Consider the following 8,833-nt stretch of genomic DNA (forward strand, 5'->3'; position numbering starts at 1 on the left):
ACTCCGTGTGCAAGGGCTTTGTTGCTTGGTAATATCAAGTGTTTACAAAGGGCACTGTAGGTATTTGACACAAAAGGTAGAATAAATTACATCCGAAATTAATGGCCAGAATTCAAGTTAATTGAGGTTCAAAGAAGGTGGCCTCTCATTTTTACCGCAAAAATTTATTTATTTAATTGTTTTTCTTCAGAATTTAGTTTGTCAGTTTGTCTGTCTAGTTGTTAATGAACTGATCTGCTACTCATATAGACTGTAGACTTCCGGACTTGCAGAAATCAGACCTGCAGACTACAGGATTAGCCTTTCCAAATGTCCTTTTAAAAATACCATCGGAAAGCCTCTACCGTTTCAGCATCAGCTATAGGAGACCTAGGAGACTGACATTAACAAGAAACTCGGGCGAGGAACGCTCTTCTTTGGCAATGAGTCCGCACCTTTTTTTTTTTTCTCTGTGTCCACCGGTAAATGACTAGCAGCCGGTCAAGCTTTCCAAGTCACTAAATGACTGACAGACCCATCTCTCTAGATTTGTCTCTACGGGTAGATAAACCTATCTACCAGATCTTGGTTTAGGCATTTAACTAAGATGTTTGTACTACTTGTGTTACAGCCGTTTAGTGTTTTGAAAACCTTGATCGGGCAGTCGATCATATTCTATAGTAGCCACAGAACTTAAGATTCGGTCCGACTTTTCAATGTAGGAAAGTTAGGTTATTTTGTTGGTTCCAAAATAGGATAAATGCATTGGGGAAAAAAATTAAAGGGAAACAGCTTTCTTCACAGAGTTAAAACTACAAAAAGAAGCTTCCTCCCCGGCGGGGAATCGAACCCCGGTCTCCCGCGTGACAGGCGGGGATACTCACAACTATACTACCGAGGATGCCAATACATAATACTAGAGAAAAGGAATAAGTTTATATCACCCCATTATGGTAACCCAGCAGTTCACTTATATGTGTTCAGAATTTTCGCTTTTTTCTGAAACCTACAGAATATATAAGCTGTGCTCTCCATGCCTCTGTATGTTTTTTATGCCTGGTTACCTCTAGTCTATTTCACGCAGGGTTCGTATACAGGAGAGAGGCAGGGGGCTCGAGCTCCGATATCCACAAAAAGCGCCCTTAAGCGATCATTTCAATAATTTTTGTAACCTTAATAACAATCGGAACATTTAAGAACTTGCTGTCTAAGTTGGATTTCTCAAATTTTACCTTTTAATCGCGCAAATACATGTAAATACATTTTGCTTAGCTTTTACAACATTATGTAATAATCTCAAGATCTACTCTTAGTTTTAATAATTTTGAGCTGTGTATATATTTTTATAATATATAGATTTAGCCAGGGCTAAAAGCGAAGCTCCCGTTAATAAATTCATAATTTAAATCAAACAATAAACTTGTAATCCACAGATCAGTGCACATTCATTTGACTTTTGAGGCAAAGGCTGAGTGATTTTACAGAAAAATCAGAATTTGACCGACTAAGAGTGAAACAAATTTTACATAGAGTTTTTTAAATAGTCTTATTTGTACACCGAAAAATAGCAATCATGTTCGATCACAGTAGATTAGGCCTGGAAAACAAATAGACCTATTCGTGTATTGTATTTGCATTAGCTGTTGCATCATAATGTGGCATTCACCAGTCTCTCCAACATTGCTCCGTTAGAGAGACTATGGATCACTGGACAACCCGAAATATAGTTTTAAAAAACACATGCGCCACGATAGTCCTTGGTGGCAGCCAATTTACACGTTGCATTCCTCTGTCTAAAAGAGAGGCCAAAATAAAAAATCAGACCGGATTTTTTGTGTTCGACAAGTTTAGTTTACTAGTACATCTTGGCGACGAATCTGGTGGCGTGTAAACCAGCCTTTTAAACATACTTTTTCTCATCACGTCTCAGGTAAACAGTACTATTAGGCCCTTTTTTTATCATACAGACCTCGGACAGAATTTGTTCTTTTTGGCCCTGTTTAAACCTATAGTTCTTCAGTTTTTTCACAATTTTGCAAGAGAATTTGCACTCATTCAATATCCACGACGATCAAAGCACGCGCTTCCTTTGCACAACAAATTATAGCATTGAATTATAAAGCGTTTTCATGAAGAGAATTCTATAATGCCGGGACTTTTCTGTTAGAAAAATCTGGTCCTATGTGATATGCAGGGTAATAATTTTGGGCTTTTAATGAAAACGATAAAAAAAATTTCCCAAAATCACTTTTCGGCCAGCCGGACGCGCGGATTCTCACTTTTGACAGGCACCAAATTAGCAGTACGATCAACAGAGTTACCATTTACGCTTCAACATGATAGAGAAATTGTTATGTTTAGGTTTTATTTCCCTTTATTCATTCAACTGTGTATGATTTTGTTATGTGTAATCTTTAAAAGTGAGTGATATTTACGCGCGGCGTTTTGAGTATTCCTGCATGCGATGTTTATGTTCGACTGGAAACAACCGGTGCAGCGATGAAAATTGCGAGAGGGACTACTAACAATCAATAAAATAAATTTAATTTGGTGAAACATGTACACAGACAATAATTTTCATTCACGAAGAGAAGTATTGAGAGTAAAGTGTCTCAGAAAATCATGAGTCAGGTAAGCATGAGCTTATTTATGTTTTAAGCCGGCGTCCCGGTGTTCGCTCTTTTTCAAGATGAACTCGAGGCAAGAAAATCGCTCGGAGCTTTCTGTTTACAGCCAAAATCATAACTAAATAATCTTCGGAACCTTTTCTTTGAATTTGCGGGTCAAAAAATGTCTAAAGGCTTTTTAAACCTGATACTATTGTAGGTTAGATCATTGCTCGTGTATAAACTTAAGCCGAACTGTTCTTAAGCCGCATAAACCATACGCTTGACTTCAGGAAACCGAAAAAAAAAAACACATCAAAGACAATAATTGCTCAGGCTTACCAGTCGAGATGCTGCTTCTGAAGGTCATCAAGTGTTCCAGAATCGCTTGAGACTTTTCAACCCTCTTACGCCTCAAGCAAGGGCAAGTGAGTAAGCTCATTTTTGAAAACGATGCCATCCGAAATCGGATTTCCAATGACTTTGACAAGCGGTGCATTTGTCAACAAAAAGCGAAATAAACAAACCAGCCACGAATTACAGAACAATCTTGATAGCAGCTGTATTTCATTTTGTACACCAAGTAGAAAAAGACAGTTTAAAACATCACAAGATAACACAAAACTCTGTCAGCTCCAGCTATCAGTAAGCAAGTTTCCAGACGCTGCAAAAATTTTCCGCATAAACTCACCTGTCAAATTTTGACCAATCAGAACATAAAAATTGTACGTAGAGCGTGATCAACGCGTGACAGTGAGAAAAGTCAAAAGCGATTGCTTTCCCTGCATGGAAATGTAAAAGCCGGTTGAATTTTCGTGTCCGAAGTCAGTTCGAAATCAACATTTTCAAAGCGCGGCTCATGAAACACGACTTATTTCATATGCATTTTAAAAAAATTGAACTTGGGCCTGCGATCATTTGAAAAGTAGCAACTTGTCAGCGGATACCTTCAAAGAATTACTCGAACTCAGAGGATCTATACCTGAGCCTGCGATACGGTCAGGCGATACTGGTCAGCAGAAACACTATTTTGACAGCTGTCAATTAATCAAAACATGGATGTACAATATCAGGTTGCAGGCTCCCAAACAAGCTAGTAAGTGTGAGATTAAACATTGGTATGCCTGTGGTGCGGACGGACGGAAGGTCGGGTGGTCGGTGTACGGTCACGTGATTGCCGAATTTTCTACGATGGATAGATTTTCTATAAAGCTATGGGGCTTCGAATTGAGCCCGTGATCAAATAAAATATCAGCGAAAACTTTAAACACTACGTGACCTCAATGGATAGAAAAATGAGCCCGCGATCCACTCAGGTGATGATGGTCAGCGTATACTCTAGTTTGACAGCTGTCAATTAACCTTCATTAGAATGGCGAATATTTAAATTAACAGACATGTAGTGGAAAATGCCAGATCGTGTACCTGAGCGAACCTGAGCCCACGTTATTAGTTTTCTGATAGTGGTCTGCACATGTCCCATTTTGACAGCTGTCAATTGACCTCAGGAGGGAGTCATAAACTCGTCAGCGCGGCTGTCCGATGTGTCGGGCCATCGTGACGTCACACCAAAGTGAGGCGTGCGACGAGCAGAATTTTCGAAAATGGCGGTGTTATTGTTTTTTATGTGAACACTTTGAGCTTATTTTTTCCCGTGAATGAAGCAGCAATGTGGTTTCCCTTTTCATCGAGGATACCATTACCTCATATTCCAACGGAAAAGGTAAGTGTATTTTGATTGCTACATGAAAATTCGGCAAAAAAGGTTGCTGAAGCGTTTTGGTGAGTCTCCAAGTTAGGAAAATTATGTGAGTGCGGTGAGGAATTTCGCTCGACAAAAACTCGTTTTTCTCTGGATAAAAAGCATGAGAAGACTTGTAGCTTCGCTCCAAAGTAGTTTATATCTCACAGAATCCATATAGCATATGATAAATGTCAGGGAATAAGCCACAAAAATGATCAGTGTAGTTATTCGAATCAATTTCCTCCGTTATAATTTTGCAATCTTGTTGAAGTGAGGTTGGTTACGAAAATTTGTTATAAATGAGCTGTTTTGTCGTTATTTCGGTTCTTCAGTAAGACGTATATAAGTATACTGAGAGTTGTTAAGATTACTATGACCTCTTAAAATCTCGTAAAAGCCCGATCGTGGAGAAGTTCACTCTTTTTGAGGCACTACAACATGTAATCTAAATATTTGTTCAGCCTTCGTAAATTTTTTGGACACCTTCTGATGTTAGGAAAGTCCCGGGGGTGGGGGAGGGGGGTAACACCCTTGAAGGATAATTTTGGACTGCACTATCAAGCCTGCAAGTGTACATGTATGTACACTGTAGTTTACTTTCAATACCCTCTCAACATCTGGTAGAATAATACATCAGTCAATTGAAACCCCGGCCCCCTGATCCCTGGGAATTTAACAATAGCCTGGTGTTAAAACACCACCAATTTTTCCACTTCCTGAGCCAAGTAGTTTGTTAAAAGCACCTTATGGCAGGGAATTAGTAGTTGTAGTTCTTGGCTTGATTTAAACCGATCTCTTCTGTCTGGTACTCTGTATCTATTTATTTTATTTTCAAACCAATAGACCTGTTGATAGAAACTCTCAACTGCGTTGCATCAAGTTCATGAAAAATGTCATCCCCTGGCTGAACCCTGTTAACAATAAATTATTTTTAACAGTGCTTCCACCTGTTCCAAGGTTTACTTTTGTTTTGCAGTGTGCTTTTACATTTTAGGAGTGGGGACTTGGTTTCTTTGCTAATTGTCTAGCCCTGACGAACAACTTCATTCTCGGTTTTCCTTTGTTGAGTAACGGCAACTCCTTGCTTTTGATTCTAATTTTTAGGGACAATTCCCAGTTTGCTTAGTCTAGACTAAAATCTTCAACCAATCAGTTTCCTGGAACCCAAAGTCTCTTTATACCCTATCCCAGAGCAAACTGCTTGAAAACCATGCCGTTCAGTTGGAACATACCTACGGCATAACCCTCCCCCCCCCCTAGAGGAAACAGGGGCTTGTCCTAAGTCACTCATGTTAAATCCCTCCTTCTGTTCCCGTTTCCAAAAATGTATAAACTATGTGCTGTTAAATCCCTGCTCATGAGCTGGGTCAAGCAGGAATTTTGTTAATTCCACTGCACCCAGGGCCAGCATGTTGTTTAATATGTGTTACACCCTGGAATTAGCTTGGCATTGGCTGCATTAAATCCCCGCTATGCCCCAGAGGTTTAGAGGGGGGGAGGAGAAGGGTTTCAATTGACTGATGCATGTAGACACTGCACCCTTTACTCGCTTACTTTGTGTCACCAAGAGTAACTAATCAGTCTATCTAACTATATAAAACAGTATACAAATCTTAAACAGGTTTTCAGTAGTATCATAGTGTCTACTAACTATGGTGGTGTAAATAATATGGTAATGCTAATCATTTTCTGTTTTTTCCTACAGGATTAACACTACTTAGACCAAGACGTTTCCAGCTTACATGGCTCACATGTAAACTGAATTAGAGAGTAGACTGGCAGGCCTCTCATTATTACTGATTCTCTTGGCCTCTACATCACCGTTTGATCAAAACATCTATGGTCACTCCAGAACATAACATTACTGATCATATACTTGTTCTTTTTTTTGGTTATTGACAATGTGAGGATTTATACCAAGAAATTATTTTCGTGTAACTGCTCACAGACAGGATTTTAGAAGAAAAATAATGAAGAATGTGTTTTAACAGGCATAGCCTTTGAATCAATTCATTACTGGAAGCTTTAGCCTGAGAATACAGACAGATTTCCAGTTGTATTTTTTAGTGATGTGAAACTACAACCCAAAATGTTTTGGTTAGTTTGATTATTTTTCTCTTTGCCCAGTGCTTCATGTACTGTCTTCAGTAATATGATCTGTCTAGACACTTTTCCTGACTTTTTCTTTTATTTAGTAAGATTATCTTGCATACTTCCATGGAAAGTAAAAAAAAGTGTCAATAAAAGATTTACACTATAAGTATTTTGTTGCTGAGATACTTGGGTATCAGCTCTAGAAGCATAATTTCAAGTGTGGTAGATATACTCCCACAGAACAACAGACTTGGGAAATAGTTTCCTTATACTTACCTCTGAGGAGCAAATGGAGCAACTATTATTTACCCACAAAAAACTTACACCCGAATAGCTTCGGCAATCGAAGCATGTACAGTGTAGTTTAGGTGGGTGAAATGCTTGAATCTGCACTGCTGGTTGGAATATGCGGACCCCCATGGAAACAGTTACTCCAGAATTTTCGAGCGTTTATTGACCAATTTAAAAGGCGTCCTGGTTACCACTCTTTTGGGGGAGGATTGAACGGTAAAGCTGAACCTTGACAGAATATTTGTCTTCTCATTAAAAAGCGATTTGGTACCTTCAGGAACTCTCTCTTCAAGTCGTAAGCCGTTATCAGATAAGCTTCAATGTCGCTGTCCAGGTTCGAAGTAAAAATGTTTAAATCGCCGAGTCACTAGCCTAAGCGTTCCGTTCCCAATTCTGAGATATTTACCACCTGTTTATAAAAGCCATTGTTTTGATTCTGACTTTTTCTTGAAGGTATTGTTTTCAGTGGAAGGCTCCTGTAGAATCTTGCGTCAGCCCAACTGGCTATAAACGGAGTATGGGTGTAACCATATTTCCTAGGCAATTTTGTACACTTGAACTGTATTCAAGCACTTCTCAAGTTCAAAAATTGACATAAAAAGATACTCTCGAATTAATCGTATTACTTGTTTCAATTCGAGAGCTTTATTGTTGGATTAACTGGTTTTACTTCGCGGCTGACTCGCAAGGTACCTGCGGAAAGTAGTGTTTAAAGTCACTGATCATTTTTATGAAATTGTTATGAGATTTAATTTTTCAAATATGAGAAAGAGTTTTGACCTATGTAAGTTATGTTTTTGTCTCCAAACGCAGTGTTGTGGGGTTTCAGAGTTACAGGCCATTAAAGATGATCTTGGTGATGATTTTTATCGATCTGTAGGAGCGTTTGTCAACACTTTTGAGTCTTGTCGCCAGTCTGTTTTTTGTTTTCAGGTTAGAATTGCGTTATTGATACTTTATATGATAACATCTACAGCTTCGCTTTAGTTGTTTAAATGATTTGCTCTACTGTTACTGAGAAATTGGACCGTGAACTTTTCTCGACAATCACCTTGTTTACCGTCTTTCAAACCTTTTCCGGCCGGCTTGAACGTGACGTCACGATGGCCAGACACATCGGATTTTCATTCGCCAATATCTGCTCTAGTGCCCAGGCCTAAGTTTATGACTCCCTCCTGATTGACCTTAATTTGGCTTGCTAATGTAACTTTCAATGACTGTCAGCCAACTGACAGCCTTGCCCGGCGTAGTTTCGTTTTTATGTTGAATTGGTAGGTGTGACATATTATATTAGCTTATATATAGGGGCAAAACGACTGGTCTTTTATCTGAGCCCGCGAGACGGTCATGTGATAATTGACAGCGGATGTCTGATTTTGACAGCTGTCAATCTAATCGTACTCATACGAATGGCTTACATAACTAAGAAGCTAGTCAAGTTGTGCAAGATCTATTGTGACATTTGACATCGGCTTACATGAAGTATGTGTACGGGTGGGCGTACGCTACGTCATAACCAAATTTTCTCGGATGGATAGTTTACCAAATTTTCTTACCCATGGTGCTCCGCTGCGCGCGCGCGAAGCGCGCGCGGGAGCTCCGCTATAAGTTTTTATGAGAAATCTTCTCTCTCTATTATTATATTTATGTTATATATTTATTTATTTATTTATCGTGGCATGTCTGTAAAGTAGCTAGTTAGCTAAGAACATTGACCACGTTAAATAAAGGTTATTGTATTTTATCTCGATATTTTTTACTAAAACAATTATTCCTCTCGCCCCCATGGCCCGTCAGAGCCCATTAGGGCTCGAGGAATAATTGTTAAGTTTTGTATTGTAACCTTCTCCCTTGATGATGTAGCCTATTCCAGGTGTTCAGATCGTGGGGACGGCGCAAAGAGACTGTGAGCAGAAAGCTAGTTCTGGTCTGAAGATTAAAGAATTCTGAGTGAACACAATCATTGGTGTAAATATTGGAGCGCTATCGCATTCATACGGTTATACGTACGAAAAATGAAATGTTTTTCATGCGCAGAGTGAACTGCGGCGTGAGTTTTGGTCAATTGATCTCGTAACGACTTTTGTATTTGAATTTTAAATTTATGACAATTTTTAAA

This window comes from Porites lutea, chromosome 4 (genome assembly GCF_958299795.1).
Source record: "Porites lutea chromosome 4, jaPorLute2.1, whole genome shotgun sequence".
Taxonomy (NCBI): Eukaryota; Metazoa; Cnidaria; class Anthozoa; order Scleractinia; family Poritidae; genus Porites; species Porites lutea.